Source organism: Triticum aestivum, chromosome 5B, assembly GCF_018294505.1.
Source record: "Triticum aestivum cultivar Chinese Spring chromosome 5B, IWGSC CS RefSeq v2.1, whole genome shotgun sequence".
NCBI classification, from domain to species: domain Eukaryota; kingdom Viridiplantae; phylum Streptophyta; class Magnoliopsida; order Poales; family Poaceae; genus Triticum; species Triticum aestivum.
The window spans coordinates 271,282,365-271,304,363 of NC_057807.1; positions in this window are offsets into that span (position 1 = coordinate 271,282,365).

Consider the following 21,999-nt stretch of genomic DNA (forward strand, 5'->3'; position numbering starts at 1 on the left):
GGAGGGCCCGCGGCGGGCCTTGCGGGCCGGCGGCGGCGAGGAGGTGCGCCTGCCACGTGGCGGCACCGGAGTGGTCGGGGGCGCCGGCGGACATGTCCGTCGGTGGCTGGGAGCTGTTTTTTTTAGCTAGGGTTTGAGACGAGGGGATCGGGGATTTGGAGGAGGGGGTCTATATATAGGCATAGAGGGAGCTAGGAGAGTCCAAATGAGGTGTTGTTTTCGCCCACACGATCGTGATCGAACGACCGAGACGATGGAGCAGAGTTTGGTGGGTTTTGGGCCAAATTTCGGGGGTGTTGGGCTGCAACACACACGAGGCCTTTTCGGTCCCTCGGTTAACCATTGGACTATCAAACGAAGTCCAAAAGGTACGAAACTTGACAGGTGGTCTACCGGTAGTAAACCAAGGCCGCTTGGCAAGTCTCGGTCCAATCCGGAAATGTTTAATTCCCAAACACGAAAGAAAGCTAGAAATGACCACCGGAGGAGAACGAAGCGCCGGAATGCAAAACGGACAACGGGGAAAATGCTCAAATGCATGAGATGAACACGTATGCAAATGCAAGGCACGTGATGACATGGTATGAGATGCATGAAAACGAAAACAACACACGGAGACAAGGACCCGAACCCGAGAAATAAATATAACTTGACACCAGAAACGGCAAGATTTGGAGTACAAATGGGGAAAGTTACATCTGGGGCGTTACATGCTTTGACCCATGACTTGGAGTAAAGCTTCTCTAAGATGGAATAACATACCTTGGGTGGTGGTGTTGATCGTGATCATGTAGTTGAACCTGTGTGGGTTGCTCTAGGTTGATGTAGCTCATCAAGAGTTGGGAGCACCACTTGGAGTTTGAGTTCATCTACCTACATGGGTTAGTTTTTGCAAGGAAGAGCACTTGTGTATCCAAAATGACAATCATGAAACTCAATGTAGAATTTGTCAAAGGATATGTTTGAATGGTTTCGTGCTTCCTTGTATTCAACCATCATTGTGTAGAGACTTGGTGATGTAGAGATTTCTCAAGATGTGAGTGAGTTGCAATCTCATAGATTTAGATTCATCCAAGTTCCTACAAGGGTTAGATAACATGCAAGGTGCAAATATATCCAAGACGTAAGATTTTAATCATAAGAGAAATATCAAGGATTAGTCATAGGCTCATGTCTTGCATGTATCCAAATGGAGTTCCTACTCCAAGTTTGAAGCATCAATGATGTTAAATTCACCTCTCAGCCTGCAAAACACTTTCTCATCAAGTGGTTTAGTGAATATATCCGCCAATTGCTTGTCGGTACGAACATGCTTAAGATTAATGTCACCCTTAGCAACATGATCTCGAATGAAATGATGACGAACTTCAATATGCTTAGTTCGAGAGTGTTGCACGGGATTGTGAGCAACCTTGATAGCACTTTCATTGTCACAAAGCAATGGAACATGTTTCACATATATCCCATAATCTTTAAGAGTTTGCATCATCCAAAGTAATTGAGCACAACATGATCCAGCGGCAATGTATTCCGCTTCGGCGGTGGATAAGGATACCGAGTTTTGTTTCTTGGAGGACGAAGACACAAGAGATCTACCAAGAAATTGACAAGTACCTGAAGTGGACTTTCTATCAACCTTGTCTCCGGCATAGTCCGAGTCGGAGTAGCCAACAAGATTAAAAGAGGCCCTCTTTGGATACCAAATGCCAAAAATTGGTGTATGGATTAAGTATCTCACTATCCTTTTCACGACCTTAAGATGACATTCTTTAGGGGTGGCTTGATATCGTGCACACATGCACACACTTAGCATAATATCGGGACATGAAGCACATAGATATAACAATGAACCAATCATGGAGCGGTACACTTTTTGATCAAGATGTCCACTAGTAGGCATGGGTGTAGTCATACCTTTGCATTCTTGCATATTGAACTTCTTGAATAAGTCCTTGGTGTACTTTGTTTGAGAGACAAAGGTACCTTCCTTAGTTTGCTTAATTTGCAAACCAAGAAAGAATTTGAACTCACTCATCATCGACATCTCAAACTTCTCCGACATTAGCTTTCCAAACTTTTCACTAAAGTGAGGGTTAGTCGAACCAAATATAATATCATCAACATAGATTTGGCACACAAATAGTTCTCCATTAACACTTTTAGTAAAAAGAGTAGAATCAGTTTTTCCAATTTCAAAGCCTTTTTCAATAAGAAACTTGGTCAAGCATTTATACCATGCTCTAGGAGCTTGTTTAAGACCATAAAGGGCTTTGTGAAGTTTGTAAACATGACTAGGTTTGTTAGGATTGACAAAGACGGGAGGTTGCTTAACATAAACTTCCTCCTCTATTTCTCCATTTAGAAAAGCACTTTTAATGTCCATTTGGTACAAGGTGATATCATGGTGATTAGCATAGGCAAGTAAGATGTGAATGGACTCAAGTCTAGCAACGGGGGCATATGTCTCACCATAGTCCATACCTTCGACTTGAGTGTAGCCTTGGGCGACGAGACGTGCTTTGTTGCGAACTACTTGTCCATCTTCATCTTGCTTGCTGCAAAACACCCATTTGGTAGCGATGATGTTGTGGTTGTTGTCGGGCTTCTCAACCAATGTCCAAACTTGATTTCTCTCAAAGTTGTGTAGCTCTTCGTGCATGGCGTTTATCCAATCCGGATCTTCCAATGTTTCTTCAACCTTCATAGGTTTAATGCTAGAGATGAATGAATAATGTTCACAAAAGTTAGCTAAATGAGTTTTAGAGCGAGTGATTCTCTCGGTTTGGATATCATTGTTGATTTGCTCGACGGGATGGTCTTTAGCAATTCTTGCTCAGACTCGTGAAAGCTTTTGCTTGGATCTTGGTGGAACATCTTCTTCATCTTGTTCTTCTTCTTGGCCTTCTTCACTGTTGACATTGTCATTCTCTTGTCGTGGTGGAGAAGGAGGTTGTTGACGTTCATCTTGGTATACTGCCTCGTTTTCTTCATCTTGGTGTGTCCCACTTGTGGATGCTTCCGTATCAAATCTTGGTTCACCTTGTCGTGAGGTAGAAGCCTCCACTTGAATGGACGAGGTACTCTCCTTCACCTCCATTGGACGAATCTTCCCAATAGACAAGTCTTGGATTGCTTCTGAAGGGTCTTTGTCCCCTACATCAATTGGCAATTGCTCTACTTGCGAGCCGTTAGATTCATCAAACTTCACATCTACCGTCTCTTCAACCTTTCGGGTGAAATTATTGTAGACACAGTACGTGTGAGAGTTTGAGCCATAACCAAGTAGGAAACCTTCATGAGACTTGGGAGCAAATTTAGAATGACGATGCTTATCAAGAATGTAGCACTTTGAGCCGAATACTCGAAAGTATCCAGCTTGGGGTTTGTTACCGGTGAGGAGCTCATATGTCGTCTTGCCGAGTAGCTTGTGAAGATACAAGCGATTTTTTTGCATGACAAGCTGTCTCAACCGCTTCCGCCCAAAAGTGCTTCGGCGTCTTGTACTCATCAAGCATCGTTCTCGCCATTTCGATGAGCATCCGGTTCTTCCTCTCAATAACTCCATTTTGTTGAGGTGTGTACGTGGTCGAGAACTCATGTGAAATCCCTTCTTCATCAAGAAAGGTGTCCACATTTGCGTTCTTGAACTTCGTTCTGTTGTCGCTGCGAACCTCCTTAATCTTCACTTCAAATTGATTTTGGGTCTTCCTAGCAAACTTTTTGAAGATCTTTTGGACCTGCGATTTATCATCGAGAAAGAACACCCACGTAAATCTTGAAAAATCATCAACTATAACTAGACCAAAAGAATTTCCACCGAGACTTTTGTAGGCATTGGGACCAAAAAGATCCATATGAAGTAGCTCGAGTGGCCTCCTTGTGGTCATGATGTTCTTCACGGGATGCCTTCCTCCAACCTATTTACCTACTTGACAAGCGCTGCAAAGTCTATCCTTATCAAATATGACATCGTTAACGCCAAGGATATGATTTCCTTTAATAAGCTTGTCAAGGTTTCGCATGCCAACATGACCTAATCGTCTATGCCACAACCAACCTTTAGAGGATTTAGCAATTAAGCAAGTTCTAGGTTGAGCCTTTTTAGTGAAATCAACTATGTAAATATCACCTCTACGTATACCAGTAAAGACCATTTTATGATTATCTCTACGAAACACTTGGCAATCTACTTCATTAAATAGGACATTGAAACCGAAATCAGCAAGTCTATATACTGAAAGTAAATTGTACCCAAGAGATTCAACGAGCATGACATTTTGTATGGAGCTATCATGTGAGATGGCCACCTTACCGAGGCCAACCACCTTACCCTTTGAGTTATCACCAAAAGTGATATACTTTCGAGGGCCGTCGTTTTCAGCAAGCTCACGAAACATATATTTATCTCCGGCCATGTGATCGGTACATCCACGATCAAGAACCCATTCCTTTCCTCCTGCCATGTATCCCCGAAGATTTGCCATAAGACCAAAGTGTCTCATTGCATCGTCAAGATCAAAGTCACTATCATCATCCTCATCATAGTATCCATGTTCAACATCATGTGATGGATCAATTCCTAGAGAGGGTGATTCATTAGCATGAGTTTGACAATGATCTTCTTTATGAATTTTAATAGCTTCGGAAATAATATCGCTAATAATTTGTAAGCTCAAATAGACAATCACCAAACATAGGATCATTAGAATTCAGCTTACTCAAGGCAATAGACTTATGGAGAATTTCATCTAGATTTTTAAAGGAATAGTTTGGAAAACGTTCCTCCAGAAATTTCCATATAGTGTAGGCACACTCAAGAGTAGGCAAACATCCAATCAAGTTTCTAGGCAAGCCTCTAGTTATAAGATTAACAGTTCTAAGATTATGAATCATGTCAATTGACTCATCAAGGGTGGGATGCATAGGATCAACATGAGGTTCACCAGGGCTAGTAATGTACTTGTTCAAATGATATTCATTGAAAATCACAAGCATCTCATTTTTTCACTCATGAAAGTACTCTCCATCAAGTATAGGCACTCTATGTCTAAGACTCCCCGAAGTAGACTCATCCATCTTCCTCCAATGGTGTTTAAACCAAAGCAATGGATACCAAAGCTCTGATACCAATTGAAAGGATCAAGAAGGGGTGTCTAGAGGGTGGGAGGGGGTTGAATAGACTCTAAGCAAGAAAAGTTGCAGTTTTTAATTTCTTTAAGTTGAAGTGGAGTTTTGGCACAAGTTTAACATTCACGATACATATCAAGCAAGCGTGCAAAGAGTATATGACAATTGGAAAGTAAAGCATGCAATTTGCAAGAATGTAAAGGGATGGGATTGGAGTGTGCAAACGCAATTTGGAGACACGGAGATTTTTGAGCCGTGGTTCCGATAGGTGGTGCTATCGTACATCCACGTTGATGGAGACTTTAACCCACGAAGGGTAACTGTTGCGCGAGTCCACGGAGGGCTCCACCCACGAAGGGTCCACGAAGAAGCAACCTTGTCTATCCCACCATGTTCGTCATCCACGAAGGACTTGCCTCACTAGGGGTAGATCTTCACGAAGTAGGCGATCTCCTTGCCCTTACAAACTCCTTGGTTCAACTCCACAATCTTGTCGGAGGCTCCCAAGTGACACCTAGCCAATCTAGGAGACACCACTCTCCAAGAAGTAACAAAATGGTGTGTTGATGATGAACTCCTTGCTCTTGTGCTTCAAATGATAGTATCCCCATCACTCAACTCTCTCTCACAGGATTTATATTTGGTGGAAAGAAGATTTGAGTGGAAAGCAACTTGGGGAAGGCTAGAGATCAAGATTTATGTAGTAGGAATGGAAGATCTTGACCTCAACACAAGTGTAGGTGGTTCTCTCTCGGAAAATGTATGTTGGAAGTGTAGGCACGTTCTGATGGCTCTGTCCACAAGTGAAGAGTGGGTGGAGGGGTATATATAGCCTCCACACAAAATCTAACCGTTACACACAACTTACCAAACTCGGTGGGACCGAATAGAGAAACTCGGTCGGACCGATTCTGGAAGTAATGTGACCATTAGGATTTTCGGTGGGACCGACATGTCAACTCGGTCGGACCGATATGGTTAGGTTTAGGGCATAACGTAATCTCGATGAGACCGATTACACAAACTCGGTGAGACCGATTTTGGTAATAGACACATAGAGGGTTGGTCGGGCAAACTCGGTGGGACCGATTTGCTCATCTCGGTTAGACCGAAATGTTACGAAAGGGAACATAGAGTTTGCAATGTAATCTCGGTAGGACCGATTACACAAACTCGGTTGGACCGATTTTGGTAATGGACATACACAGAGAGATTACAATCCCATCTCGGTGAGACCGAGATCCCTATCAGTGAGACCGAAGAGACTAGGGTTTTGTGGCAGTGGCTATGACATGAGAACTCGGTGGCGCTAGATAGAAAGATTCGGTGGGGCCGAGTTTGACTTTTGGTTTGGGACATATGTGGATGTGAGAAAGTGGTTGAGGGCTTTGGTGCATCACTAAGCATTTTGAGCAAGAACCTCATTAAGCAACACCTCATTCCTCCTTGATAGTATTGGCTTTTCCTATAGACTCAATGTGATTTTGGATCACTAAAAGTAAAATATAGAGTCTTGTGCTTTGAGTTTGAGCCAATCCTTTTGTCCTTAGCATCTTGAAGGGGTTCCACATCCTCTAGTCCATGCCACTCCATTGTTGAACTTATCTGAAACATACTAGGTAAAAGCATTAGTCCAACAAGAGATATGTTGACATAAATTACCAAAATCACCCAGGGAGCACTTGTGTTTCACATTTCCTTCTGCTCCTCGTTGGGTTCGACACTCTTACTTATTGAAAGGGCTACGATTTATCCCCTATACTTGTGGGTCATCAGTACGTGCTTGTGCCCCTCTCGATTTGGATGTGGGATCGGTTACCAATCGGTCATCCTAAAAAAGATAGATGGCGTCCACGGACGGACAATGGCAAAGATGAGGACACTTCTCGATGCCCCACTGCCACATACTCTTGGGACAAGGTTAAAGTCTTCACATGCAAGGCCACTGCGTTGTACAAGCCCTTCACCAATGAGCTGGACAACCTGACATATCACGAGGTAAACCTCTTGCTAGTGTTTTCTTGTAGCCACTTTCATGGTTGCTTACCAATCTTTCTATGGGTTAACTGGTGGTCGTATCACGACACAGACTGGGGTTTTGAGATGAACGAGATGTGCACTACGTACCACAACGCTTGGCCTTGCAATTTGGTAAGTTGCAACACACCCCACCGAAGGATACCAACACTGGTGGCTTCAACCTTCACTGGTGAGAGCATTAATCTCTATTATGTCTTTGTATGGTTTGTTGTTTTTATGATTTTTTATGTGTTATTGTTTCTTATGCCTTGCTGAAAGAGTGGGAAGAATTGTTAGGCAATATCTGATTAGGGAAAAGAGCACGCGGAGTACGTAAAATCGTGGGACAAGAGGAGGTATCACAAATATGGGAGAAGGCAGTGGTTGATTGGGAGGCGTACGATCGATATCTGAGTTGGTATGATGATGGCATAAAGTACAATGTGCGCCTGAGGCCAGAGTGGACGGCAGCGGATATCACATCACTATAGAAGGATGATCCCGAGGAAGAAGCCTACAATGCTAACATTAGAGAGACATTCGGTGAATTTCAGGAGTATGCACCCCTTATGAACAGAGTGGTAAGTTGTGTGCAATTGTTTGGAGATGACATTTGAAAGAGAATCTACTATAGTCATTATCACTAATTTATTCATGATATTAACATTTACAGGCTTCTGAGTTGAACATAAGCATTTTCAATGGCTCAAATGCGCTACTTTATGACCTCGGGACCGCGGAATCTGACAATAAGCTGAAGGAAGTGAAGAAGGTAAGTTTGAGCCTATGTTCGAGTAACCATAACTTGGTATAGTATTTGGCACTAGATCCATAACCATAAACTTCATCCATATCATGTTTTTGTTTATTTGTTATTGCAGAAGTTCATGAACCATTGTCGCAAGCTAGTGAGCATGCCTGGGTGCACTAGCTCGGCTGATGTGCATGTTCCTGGACCGTCAACACATATCGTTTCTTCATCGAGCCATGCCGGCACAGCTTCCTCTAGCCATGCCGCCTCGTCGCCTCGCCAAGTTGAGGAGGAAGAGGAAGGTGAGGAAGAAGAGGATGAGGAGCAAGTCGAGGGAGAAGCCAAGGAATAAGAGGAAGCAAGTGACGAGGAGGAGAACGACAAGGATGATGGACCTCCACCCACTCAGTCAACCCAAGACAGAAGGGGGGACAACCAAAAAAGCAATGGAAGAGTCCATCCTCGTTTTTGAGTGAGCGTACTTCTCGTCGCACAACAACAACGCAAGAGACTCGCTCGAAGAGAAATGAGGAGCGCATCGCCAAGAGGGGGAGGAAGACTAAGTGATAGAACTATTCGCTTTGTGTTGAATTGTGAACTTGAACTTGTTGGCTATGTTGAACTACTTGCTATCGTCGATTTGCTAAAGTATTTCCTATGTTGCACATGTAAACTTATTTGCTATGTTTGATATGTTGAACTATCCTTTATTTAGATGTGCGATGCACTCTATGTTGTGTGAGATCCTAATTTTGATTTGCAAACTATATTATACTATATTTGAATTGTGTGCATATCGTGATGAATTTTTTAATTGAATCATCAAGTTTAAATGGTACACAATCCTACCGCCATAGTCCCTCGTGGTAGGGCTACACACCCTACCATAAAAAATCAATTTTAGATACAGTACCAATTCCCCCCTCTTAGGGGGTGTACCTGCCTACCGCCACGCTTGTTGGCGGTAGGGTTACTGCCTACTTCAATATTTTTCCCCTCCCTAGCAAAGTACGGGGTTTTGGGGGGTTTTCTTGGGGGGAGGGGGTTACAGGCTACCGCCATCCTCGTCGGCGGTAGGGTTTACCTACCCATCGCCCCTACGTTTACATACCTACCACCCATACCCCTGGTGGTAGGCCTTTAGTGCACGCCAGCCCCACCTAACAACCGTCGACGGCTGCCGTTGATCCTACCGCCAGCCCCCCTCCCGCGGAAGATAGTTAGGGCATTTCCAACGGCAACCCGCAAATTTCCTCCCGCATCCGTCCGCGGACACACATGCATATAAAGCGTACAAACATTCAAATAGCTGCATGCGGCAGTAGTTCAAATTAAAATATATCAAATATTACATCCCTACGTTGTTTTCCCTTTTAACCGCCTGCTGATGCTCAATAAGATCTTCCTTCAGCTGCTCGTGAGTTGGTCGATGCTGAATTTGTTGATGCATTTGAATAAACTCTTCAAATGTAGCCGAATTCTGATCTGGAAGTTGGATAGGATCACCTATGTTCTCAAATTTTAACGTGCGGCAACATCGTCACCCTCATCCTCAATGATCATGTTGTGCATGATCACACAACATGTCATCACCTCCCACAAGGTCTTCGGATCCCATTGTTTAGCAGGCCCACAAACACCCGCAAAGCAGGCCTGCAGAACTCCAAATGCCCTCTCGACATCCTTTCTAGCTGCTTCTTGTCTTTGGGCAAAGTGAGACTTTTTCTAGCCAACTAGGTTAGAGATGGTGCTGATAAAGGTAGCCTACGGAGGATAGATGTCGTCAACCACATGCTAGCCCATGTTGTACTCATGTCCATTGACACTATAGTGGCAAGGAAGAGCTTTTCTTTCAGTCAGCCTTGCAAACAACGGTGATCGCTGCAGCACATTGATGTTATTGTGAGACCCGGGCATGCCAAAGAAAGCGTGTCAAATCCAAAGATCTTGTGATGCAACTGCTTTAGAATTATGATGGGCTTCTTAACATGACCCTCATATTGCCCTTGTAAGGCCTTCGGGTAGTTCTTCCATTTTCAATGCATGCAGTCAAGAAATCCAAGCAAACCAGGCCACCTTCTTACTTCTGAGATTGCCAAGAGTCTCTCTGTATATGCCAGAGTTGGTTCTCTCAGGTACTGAGGTCCGAACACCTCGACCACTACAGTTGCAAACCTGACCATGTCATCTCCACATATGCTCTCAGACATCCGTAGGTACTCGTTCCAGGAATCAGTGGTCGTGCCATATGCAAGCATCTGAAATACGGTCGAGCACTTCTGGTAACTAGAGAACCCAATCGTTCCCACGACATCCTTCTTCATGATGAAGTAGTCATCATAGGACTGGTCGTCATGGCACAAACGATCAAAGACAGTCTTGCGCATCCGAAAACACTGGCGAAAATGGTCAACGAAGAGTGCATCATGGGCAAAGTAGTCAGCCATCGGTGTCAAATGGCTGCGTGCCATGTTGCGCTTGGGCACTCGATGCCCCTTGATCGAGCCCTAGAAGTTGAGAGCATGCTCCTCCGCACGCTCCGTGTCTTCAAGGACCACCTGCATCATCACTGTTTTATCGGAGTACTCCTCCTGGTCCGACAAGCCGTCAGACGACTCAACATACTGCTCGTATATATGTACTACAAATGGGAATCCATTGCTAGAAAGAAGAAGGGAAAACTTTTTTAGCTCCGACATTCATCGTACAGTTGGCGGCCATGGTGAGTATAGCAGCGGAAGGTACTTGGCGGGGCGATCAGAGGGTTGAACGATGACAGAGGAGAAGCGGGGTGGAGCCCTGCTGGAGCCTGGAACGCTGGAGGTGACAGAGACGTAGAGTTCCGGCAGTGTCATGGCGTGGCAGCCGGGGTGGTGGAGTGATGGTGAAGGCAAGAGAGAAAGAAGAAATAGGAGAAAATGAGGAGGATTGAGGCGCGGGGTCCGAGAAGGGTTTGGGTGGGCCGGGGGGTATCGGAGTCCTATCTGTGTGGTGTCCAGACTCCCGCAAACCTCCTCATGTTTGTGTCCATTTTTCAGGAAAAATACGTCTAGACCGCCTCACGGACTGATACAGACCCGTGTTGGATGACTTCGGCGGTCCAGATAAATGCAGACGGTTTGCGGGACCACCTTAAAGATGCCCTTACCCTACCGTCATCGATCCAAGCGGTAGAAAATGATTAGATCATGGAATTTTTCAAATCAGAGTCGGATCTTGCTCAAGTTTACCAAAACGGTCAAAACTGTGAATTGGGCCGCGATCGTGTAGGCAGAGCACCCGAGCAACGGAGCACAGCACCCACGACGACGACCACGATATTGTGAGGAATCAAACCGGTCCGCGCACGTACGGTCGCGGGCGTTGCTCCCCAGCAGGAGGAAACAGCTGACTGCTGTCCCTGGCAGGCAGGTCCCGCCACGCACATACGCTGTCCCTCCTCTGCGCAACGCCTCGTGGGTCGCCGTGCGGAGTTGACAACTGGGTTCGGGCTTTTGCCTGTCCCCGGCGCCTCAATCCTGCGGCCCTTATCCACTTGGACCGTAGCCCAACGCATCCCAACACAGAGAGACCTCACACGCCTCACTGTCACGTGGGCCACCCTCACTTGGAGGCCGCCATGTCAGTGAGCGGATAAGATCCATGGACGGACTCTCTTGTGAGCGTAGCGCGAGGACAAACGGAGGACAGGCGGAGGTGGGCACTGCTGCCATGTGACGGGGCCCGAGGCCTCCGCAGGCGCACGCGCACCTTGGTCCAGCGAGATACTGTCCCGCACGTCTGGGCCCAGCAGTTGCCGGGCCCATCAGTCAGCGTGATGCGTCAGGTTGGGGCGGTGTGCGGGTCCAATGGCGCATGCCATGTGAGGGGCACTGACAAGGAGCGTACCCGCCTCCTCCCCAAACGAGGAACTGAGCTACGCAGGGTGGCGGGCCCATCGCTCCGTCTTCCATGCATGCATGCATGCATGCACTCGGGTGAAAGTAAGAAATGTGGAGTAGCACTGGTGCGCCGTAGGAGCAAGGGAAAAAGTAGCCCGGACAGGGGCACCCGTGTAAATAAATGAATAAACAATCCAGTCAGGAGTAGCATAGTGTGTTTTCTGGTGTTCTCAGAGAGTAGCAGCGAGGAGAGAGTGAATCATCGAGGCGAATCCATAGGAACACACGAAAGGTGCTCGGCTGTTCCTGTTTGTGCTGTGCTGCCCGAGTCAGTCATGCGTGCGGCAGTGGAGCTGATTTGCACGATGAAATTTGAAAATGACATCGGACACAACAAAATCGCTGGCTCGGTTGCTCAGCTTTTGGTCATCGGAACAAATCTGGAGCCGAAATTCGGGGAGAAAAATGCATATCTATTTCTGAGTCTGGCCTCATCTGCACCCATGAACAGAAATTCAAAAGAATACTAGAAAAATTCAAAAAAAACTGATTTTTCTTTTGCATGAAAGATGTTGGAGTGCGTGCGGTCTGTGCAGATTTTCAGCGTGTTCGAACAGAGTAGCTCCCAGCAAAAAAAAAATCAATCCAAACAGCGCACGAGCAATAACCTTTTTCACAGACCAAATTTGTATTTTTTGCTGGGAGCTACTAACATGTTCAAACACGCTAAAAATTGGCACGGACATCACACACTCGAACAACTTCCATGCAAAAAGAAAACAGTTCTTTCTTGTATTATCTTTTTTATTTTACTGTTCATGGTCGGGAGCAAATGAAATTAGGAGCTAAAGCGCCGCTCTCTTCGTACTATGTCATGTGATCATATTCAAAATATCTCTAAGAGATCCTCTAAGCTACAACCATTTGTTTTAGCAGCAAGAGTGGTCGTTCGGTTGTTCAAGGGCCTCACGGTAATTTTTATTAAATTTGATATATTTTCTACTTCCCGTGAGTTTTTATAATAGAGGGATGAGCATACACAAATTTTCTTTAAAGTTTTATAACAAGCATGACTATAGTACCCGCATAGCTATTAGTTTTCATACGGATAGATCCCCCAATTGTTGGCATAAGTCCCGCACAAGTCAAAAATTCTTGAATAACATCTTTTCCAATAACATTCCCACTTCATGTATGAAATTTTTTGGTTTGCAAAGTTAAGGAAACGTCTTTGTCATGATAATCATTATCATGGGTAATTGTTTTAGGATTTTTCTCATAATTATCACTAGGACTATCTTCACTAGCATCGTTGTAGCAACTTTTTTCAGAAATTTGATCTTTCATAAGATTTTATAAGACAACATTAAAATCATAAGACTCTGCACTAGTGACGCAAGGAGCAATAGGAGTTCTAATAAAATCATTTTTATTAGTACTAGTTAAATCACATAGCTTGGTATTTCCAAGAGTAGACATGATAGCAAGACAAGCAAAAATAGTAACAAGGTATTTTTGATAGCTTTAAAATATTTGGCAATCAAAGCAAAATGCAAAAGTAACTAGGCAAGAAATAAAACAGCTAAAGGAAAGAGTTTGTGTGGAGGTACCTAATTTCATAGAAGATGGTTCCCCCACAATGGCACCAGAAATTCCTTTGCTACCTCGTAGGAGTTGTGGAGTTTTCCCTAAAGAGGAAGGGTGATGTAGCACAAAAGCAAAGTGTTTTCCTCGGTTGTGAACCATGGTTTCATCGAACCAGTACCAATTAGCAAGCTAACAAGGTCAACAATGCTGCAGACAAACAAAAACAATACTTGCATCCAACTTGGTAAGGGGGCTGTCAATCCCCTTGTCTTGCTAGTTACAATGTTAAAAACAAATAGATAGATAGTGGCATGACAAAAGTAAAGGCAAAGAGTAAAGAGCAATTTCAAAGGAGTTTGTATTGATGGAAGAATAGACCCGGGGGCATAGGTTTACTAGAGGTATCTCTCTCAAAAAGAAGGCAACGACATGGTGACAAATTACAATGGGGCAATTGACAATAATAAAAACTAGTATGCCTATGATCATTCATGGCATAATATCATATAGACATTACGTCTGTGATAAGTAGGTCGTTAATCCAACTGCATCTACTACTATTACTTCAACATGCATCTCAAAGTATTACGTTCATAAGAAATATAGTACGCTTTAAGCAAGATGACGTAATGTAGAGAGGAAGAAATCTAGCAATAAGAATAAACCCCATTGATTTATCCTTAGTGACAACTATACAAATGTGTATCTTGTCGCCATTCTTTCACTCGGATATAGAAATCACCGCAAGATTAGACCAACTACTAGGCACCACTCCCTCTAAAGATATACCAATCAATCTTGGCAGAGAAGACAAATAGACCGGAAAGCATACATAGCTACTTAATTATACAACAAATAAACTTGAAAGGATTCAATGATAAATCTGATCATAAACACCGCAAAATTACATCAGATTACACACCACAAAATTACATCAGATTGATCCCAGTCACACCAGGAAGAAGGGTACCAAAGTATAAAAGATTCAAAAAGAGAGAGTGTATCATCTAGCTACTGCTATGGACCTGTAGGTCGTGAAGGAACTACCCACACATGGTCATGGAGGCAGCAAGGTTGATGGAGGGCCTCTCGGCAATGGCTTCCCCCTCCGGCAGAACTCCGAAACATGTCTCCATATGGGATCTCTTCAGTACAAAGGCTTGTGGTGGCCATAAAAATCTTCTGGAGGTACGATAGATGGTTTTTTTTGTATTTATATGGAATTATTGCAGTGGAATTGGACTAAGGCGGTAACCAGGGGGCCACAAGCCTGGGTGGCGCGGCCACCCACCTTGTCACGCCACCTGCTCTTGTGAGTGACTGGTGGGGCCACGCAATGCTTCCCGAAGCTTCCAGTGTTTCTTGTTGCCGAAAAAATCAGTGTTCAACATAAGTCAAAGCGTACCATGGGAATATCGAGCCTAGGTAGGAAATAGAAATTTTGCACAAAGGAATTTGTGAAGAGGTGGTATTGGTCACACTCATCTGCAAGGAAGTCAGTCAGCCCAGCATTTGCAATGAATTGCGTAAACTCTTGGTCAAATCCGTCTTCGTTCATGAAGGCTTTGTGTGGCAACTTGCACGGCCGAACCTCCGTCCTACGCGGAAGGTGAAGGTCACGGTCTGTGGCACCTCCGGTGACTCCCTTGGGATTCCGGCTCGAAGATCCTCTTCGAAAGAAGTTCATTTTTCCTAAGAACAAATTTCTGAAATTTTAAGACCACAAAAATATGTTGACAAAACTTCATAAGATTGATAACTCTACATTAGGCATTCAAACTACTTGGAACTCAAATAATTCAACATGCAAGCTCATTTTTAGTAACACCAGTAGCAGCAGAATATGCAAAATGTAATCCACAAAAAAACTAATTGGAAGAATGGAGGAGTCACCTACCAAGGAGCAATCCCCCAAATCAGTTTTTGAAACAGAGTTCCGAGCAAAGAGATCAGAAATCTCAGGTTTGGGAGGAAGAACACAAGAGAGAGAGAGAGAGAGAAAGAGAGAGAGAGCTACCACGATTTTTTCTGGAGGTAGGAGATGAAGTGGGTTGAAGCAATAAGTGAGTGGGGTCATATGGGCCCCACAAGGTATCTTGGTGCGGCGAGGGGGCTGAAGCACTAAGTGAATCACTTCCAACACACACCATCACCTCGCTATTAACTAGTCTATGTTCATTTTGCAACTCCTGTTTCGAGTTACTAATCTTAGCAACTGAACGGTATCAAATACCCAGGGGCTACTATGAACACTAGTAAAGTACACATCAATAACATGTATATCAAATATACCTTTGTTCACTTTGCCATCCTTCTTATCCGCCAAGTATTTGGGGCAGATCCGCTTCCAGTGACCATTTCCTTTGCAGTAGAAGCACTCGGTTTCAGGCTTGGGTCTAGCTTTGGGTTTCTTCATGGGAGTGGCAACTTGTTTGCCATTCTTCTTAAAGTTCTCTTTCTTTCCCTTTTGCCCTTTTTCTTGAAACTAGTGGTCTTGTTAACCATCAACATTTGATGCTCTTTCTTGATTTCTACCTTCACAGATTTCAGCATTGCGAAGAGCCCGGGAATCGTTTTCGTCATCCCTTGCATATTATAGTTTATCATGAAGTTCTAGTAGCTTGGTGATAGTGACTAGAGAACTCTATTAATCACTATCTTAAGTGGAAGGTTAGCTCCCACTTGATTCAAGCGACTGTAGTACCCAGACATTCTGAGCACATGCTCACTGGCTGAGATATTCTCCTCCATCTTGTAGTCAAAGTACTTGTCAGAGGTCTCATACCTCTCGACATGGGTATGAGTCTTAAATACCAATTTCTGCTCTTGGAACATCTCATATGCTCTGTGGAGTTCAAAACATTTTTGAAGTCCCAGTTCTAAGTCTTAAAGCATGATGCACTAAACTATTAAGTAGTCATCATACCGAGCTTGTCGGACGTTCATAATGTTTGCATCTGCTCCTGCAATAGGTCTGTCATCTAGCGGTGCATTAAGGACATAATTGTTCTGTACAACAATGAGGATAATCCTCAGATCACGGACCTAGTCCGCATCATTGTTACCATTATCTTTCAACTTAGTTTTCTCTAGGAGCATATCAAAAATAAGGGAGCTAAATCGTGAGCCATTGATCTACAACATAGATATGCAAAACTATAAGACTAAATTCATGATAAATTAAGCTCATTAATCAAATTACTAATGAACTCCCACTTAAATCAACATCCCACAAGTTGTCTAAGTGATACGTGATCCAAATCAACTAACCCGTGTTCGATCATCACGTGAGATGGGGTAGTCATCAATGGTGAACATCTCTATGTTGATCATATCTACTATATGACTCACGTTCGACCTTTTGGTCTCCAATGTTCCGAGACCATGTCTGTACATGCTAGGCTCGTAAAGTTTAACCCAAGTATTCTGCGCGTGTAAATCTGGCTAACACCCGTTGTATGTGAACGTAGAGTCTATCACACCCGATCATCACGTGGTGCTTCGATGATGAACTTTGGCAACGGTGCATACTCGGGGAGAACACTTTTATCTTGAAATTAAGTGACGGGATCATCTTATAATGCTACCGTTGTTCTAAGCAAAATAAGATGCATAAAGGATAAATATCACATGCAATCAAAATATGTGACATGATATGGCCATCATCATCTTGTGCTTTTGATCTCCACCTCCAAAGCATCGTCATGATCTCCATGGTCACGGGCTCGGCACCTTAATCTCCATCGTAGCGTCCGGGTCGTCTCGCCAACTATTGCTTCTACAACTATTGCTAATGCATAGCGACAAAGTAAATCAATTACATGGCGTTTGCACTTCATACAATAAAGAGACAACCCTAAGGCTCCTGCCGGTTGTCGATATTACAAAACATGATCATCTCATACATTAACATATATCACATCATATCTTGACCATATCACATCACAACATGCCCTGCAAAAACAAGTTAGATGTCATCTACTTTGTTGTTGCAAGTTTACGTGGTTGCTACAGGCTTCTAGCAAGAACCGTTCTTACCTATGCAAAAACCACAACGATGATTCATCAAGTTTTATGTTTTAACCTTCTTCAAGGACCAGCCGTAGTCAAATTTGATTCAACTAAAGTAGGAGAAACAGACACCCGCCATCCACCTTTATGCAAAACTTGTTGCATGTCAGTCGGTGGAACCGGTATCATGTGCGTGGACATGTAAGATTGGTCTGGGCCGCTTCATCCCACAGTACCGCCGAATCAAAATAATATGTTGGTGGTAAGTAGTATGACTATCACCGCCCACAACTCTTTGTGTTCTACTTGTGCATATCATCTACGCATAGACCTGGCTCATGATGCTACTGTTGGGGAACGTTGCATGGAAAACCAAAAATTTCTACACACACGCAATGATCTATCCATGGAGATGCATAGAAACGAGGGGGAGAGTATTTCTACGTACACTCATAGACCGTAAGCGGAAGCGTTTCACAACGCGGTTGATGTAGTTGAACTTTCTTCGTGCTCCAACCGATCTAGTACCGAATGCACGGCACCTCTGCGTTCAACACACGTTCAACTCGATGACGTCCTCCGCCTTCTTGATCCATCAAGTTGGCGAGGTAGTACATGAGTTCCGGCAGCACGACGGCGTGGTGACAGTGATGGTGATGTGATCTCCGCAGGGCTCCACCTAAGCACTATGAAAATATGACCGAGGGAGTAAACGGTGGACGGTGGCGCCACACACGGCTAAGACAATGTTGTGTCCTTATGGGGCGCCCCCTCCCCATGTATATATAGGTGGGAGGGGAGAGGAAGGCAGCTAGGGCAGCCAGGGCGCGCCCCATAGGGGCTGGCCGCTAGTCCTAGGGCTCCTTGAGGGAGTCCTGGACTAGGGGGTCCTCGGGCGTCCGGCCTATTCAATATGGGCCGGACCGATGGGCTGTAAAGATGAAGGAAGAAGACCATGTCCCATGTCCGGTTAGGTGTCCTATATGTGTGAACGGCAAGATTAGGTGTTCGGATATGCTATTTCCTTTCTCTGTAAACCGACTCTATGCAACCCTAGGCCCCTCTAGTGTCTATATAATCCAGAGGGTTTAGACCGGAGGCAAGATCATAATATTCATAGTCTAGACAAGTTAGGGTTTAGCCATTACGGTCTTGAGGTAGATCAACTCTTGTAACCCCTATACTCATCGAATACAATCAAGCAGGACGTAGGGTTTTACCTCCTTAAAGAGGGCCCGAACCTGGGTAAACATTGTGTCCCTTCGTTCATTGTTACCATTGATCCTTAGACGCACAACTTGGGCCCCCTACCCGAGATCTGTCGGTTTTGACACCGACATTGGTGCTTTCATTGAGATCTCTGTTGTGTTGTCTACAGAAGGATTGATGGTGCGCCTCTTCATCAACGATGATGCTGTGTCCATGGAGACTTTTCTCCCAGGACAGGTCTTTGTGTTCGGCGGCTTCATGCTACGTGTTGACTCGTCTGACCACCTTGAGCAGGTCGACAGTTACGCCCCCGGTCACCAGATCGGGTTTGGGAACTTAAATTACATCGCTGATATCTGAGGAGATCTGATCTTCGAGGGTTTCGCGGCCCCGACTACCACTCCCCACCCTCATGAAGAGGGCCCTTCAGGTCCACTATCAGATCCCGTCCAGGGGTCAATATTCACACCTGCCTGGCCTTAGATCCGGGGCAGATCGCGTTGTCCGATGACGAGAGGATCGACCCCGTCAGACTCAATCCTATCACAGAATTCTCAACCGGAGACCCAGATGCAACCGCGCCATTGGTAAAACCGGAGTCAAATGGGACTCTCCCAGTCATCGGAGAGCCGGACTCGCCTCTGGATGGCAACTCCGAACTATCGAGTTTTGCGTCCATCGGGCTCGATCAAGTCCCCGACCCGCAGATCCATAGACTCATGTCCAACTTTCGCTCTTAGACGAAGCACTAGGCTTAATACAATCCCTCGCCATTACAGAAGCCTTGCCTCCGAACTACACCCAGCACATGCTGGGGGCTGAGGTTGGGGAATTTTACACCCCACCCACCACCCACTTAATAGCCACTGTCGAGGATTTAACCGACATGCTAGACTACACCTCTGAGGACATCGACGACATCGACGATAATGTCAATGCCGAACAAAGCCAAAACCCGCCTATCATGGGGCGCTGGACGACCACTTCTACCTATGATGTATACATGGTGGACACTCCTGATAAACAGGACGGCGATGGCACTCAAGATCTAGGCAAGGACAAGCCCATCGACGCACCACCAAAGCGTCGGTGTCAGCGGCGCCGCTCATGATCACGTCGGGCAAAAGATAGTCATACCAACACCGGAGATAATGAAACTCCAGATAACGCTGAAGACCACGACCACCCCGTCGAATCCACTTCTGAATAGGACGAGAGGGAGGAGGGTTAGTACAGCCCCAAACACGTTGATCACGAGGACTCAGAAGACAACAACTACTTACCTACCTCCGGGGAGGATGTGTGCCTCGGTGACGAAGATTTCATCGTCCCAGAGGAACCCCTCGAACAAGAACGCTTCAAGTGACAACTCATCGCCAGTGCGCGGAGCCTGAAAAAGAAACAACAACAGCTTCAATCTGAACAGGACACACTCAATGATAGATGGACCAGGGTCCTAGCCGCTGAAGAGTACGGCCTTGAGCGACCAGTCTTATCATTTTAGAAGTCCGTACCACTCGAGCAATCAGGAGGTTTGTCTATTTCAGGTTCACTAGAAGCATGCAAAGTCCTGTCATTTTTCTTTTTATTTTTCTTTTTAGAAGGACTAGGTGCACTAGTGTTATTTCTTTGCGAATCTTATTCAATTCTTTTTGGGTGTCCCTCAGGACAAAGTGGTTCCTGAGTCATTTTACCTCCTCTAGTTGCAACTCTAACAGCAAAGTTATGTCTATTATGATTCATTACATCAAGTAATTCTCTTTGTGATTTAGCAATTTGTTCTAACCAGGTTTGAACCATAGAAGCATGTTTTCCAACACCTCTAACATCATTTGAGATTTTAAATAACAAGTCACCTAAGCGAGCAATCATATCAGAATTATATTTCAATTGTTTCATAACATTTGCATTGAAGTGATCTTGCTTTCTAATGTAGTTTTCAAACTCATAAAGGCATTGGCTAGGATGAATATTGTGAGGATTATCATTTTCATTGAACTTCATACGAGAATTTACTTCTACCACCTTAGGCAGCGGTGGTGTATCAAGCCCATGTATTTCTTCAATAGGAGGTAAATTTTTAACATCCTCGGCTTTAATACCTTCTTCCTTCATAGATTTCTTTGCCTCTTGCATATCTTCAGGACTGAGATATAAGATACCCCTCTTCTTCGGAGTGGGTTTAGGCGGTGGTTCAGGAATAGTCCAATCATCATAATTTTTCAATATGTTATTCAATAATTCTTCAGCTTGAGAAATAGTTCATTCCCTCAAAACACAACCAGCACAACTATCTAGGAAGTCCCTAGAAGCATCAGTTAGTCCATTATAGAAGATATCAAGTATTTCATTTTTCTTGAGAGGTTGATCAGGCAAAGCATTAAGTAACTGGCAAAGCCTCCCCCAAGCTTGTGGGAGACTCTCTTCTTTAGTTTGAACAAAGTTCAATATTTCATGTAAGGCAGCTTGTTTCTTATGAGCAGGAAAGTGTTTTCAGAGAAATAGTAAATCATATCACGGGGACTACGCACACAACCAGGAGCAAGAGTGTTGTACCAGGCCTTAGCATCGCCCTTTAATGAGAAAGGAAATAATTTGATAATAAAGTAGTATTGAGTTTTCTCATCATGAGTAAAAAGGGTGGCTATATCATTCAACTTAGTAAGATGTGCCACAACAGTTTCAATTTCATAACCATGGAAAGGATCAGATTCAACCAAAGTGATTAACTCTGGGTCGACAAAGAATTCATAATCCTTATCAGCAGTAGCAATAGGTGAAGTAGCAAACTCAGGATCACATTTCATTCTAGCATTCAGAGATTTTTCTTTATACTTGTGTAATAATTTCTCTAGATCATCTCTATCTTTACAAGCAAGAATATCTCTAGTTGCCTCTTCACTCATAACATAGCCTTCCGGTACCTTAGGCAATTCATATCTAAGAGGGATAGCTCTAGAAAGTGTTTTAGGAGTTTCAGTTTCAAGCTCATCATCAGATTCAACAACATTATGTTGTATTACTCTAGCAATTTGGTCATCAAGAAATTCACCAAGTGGCACATCATCATTATCGAGCATGGTACTAGCATCATCGTAAGCATCATTCATAGTAGAAGTAGCATCATGAATAACTTGTGACATAGTAGAATTAATAGCATGTGGTGTTGTTGCAAGTTTACTCATAACAGAAGGTGAATCTAAAGCAGAACTGGATGGCAGTTCCTTACCTCCCCTCGTCTTCGAGGGAAAAATCTTAGTCTTAGCATCCTTCGGATTATTCATAGTGATAAATTGATAATAATACCAAGTGACTCAACAAATATAGCCATGTTCCCCGGCAATGGTGCCAGAAAAAGGTCTTGATAACCCACAAGTATAGGGGATCGCAACAGTTTTTGAGGGTAAGAATTTA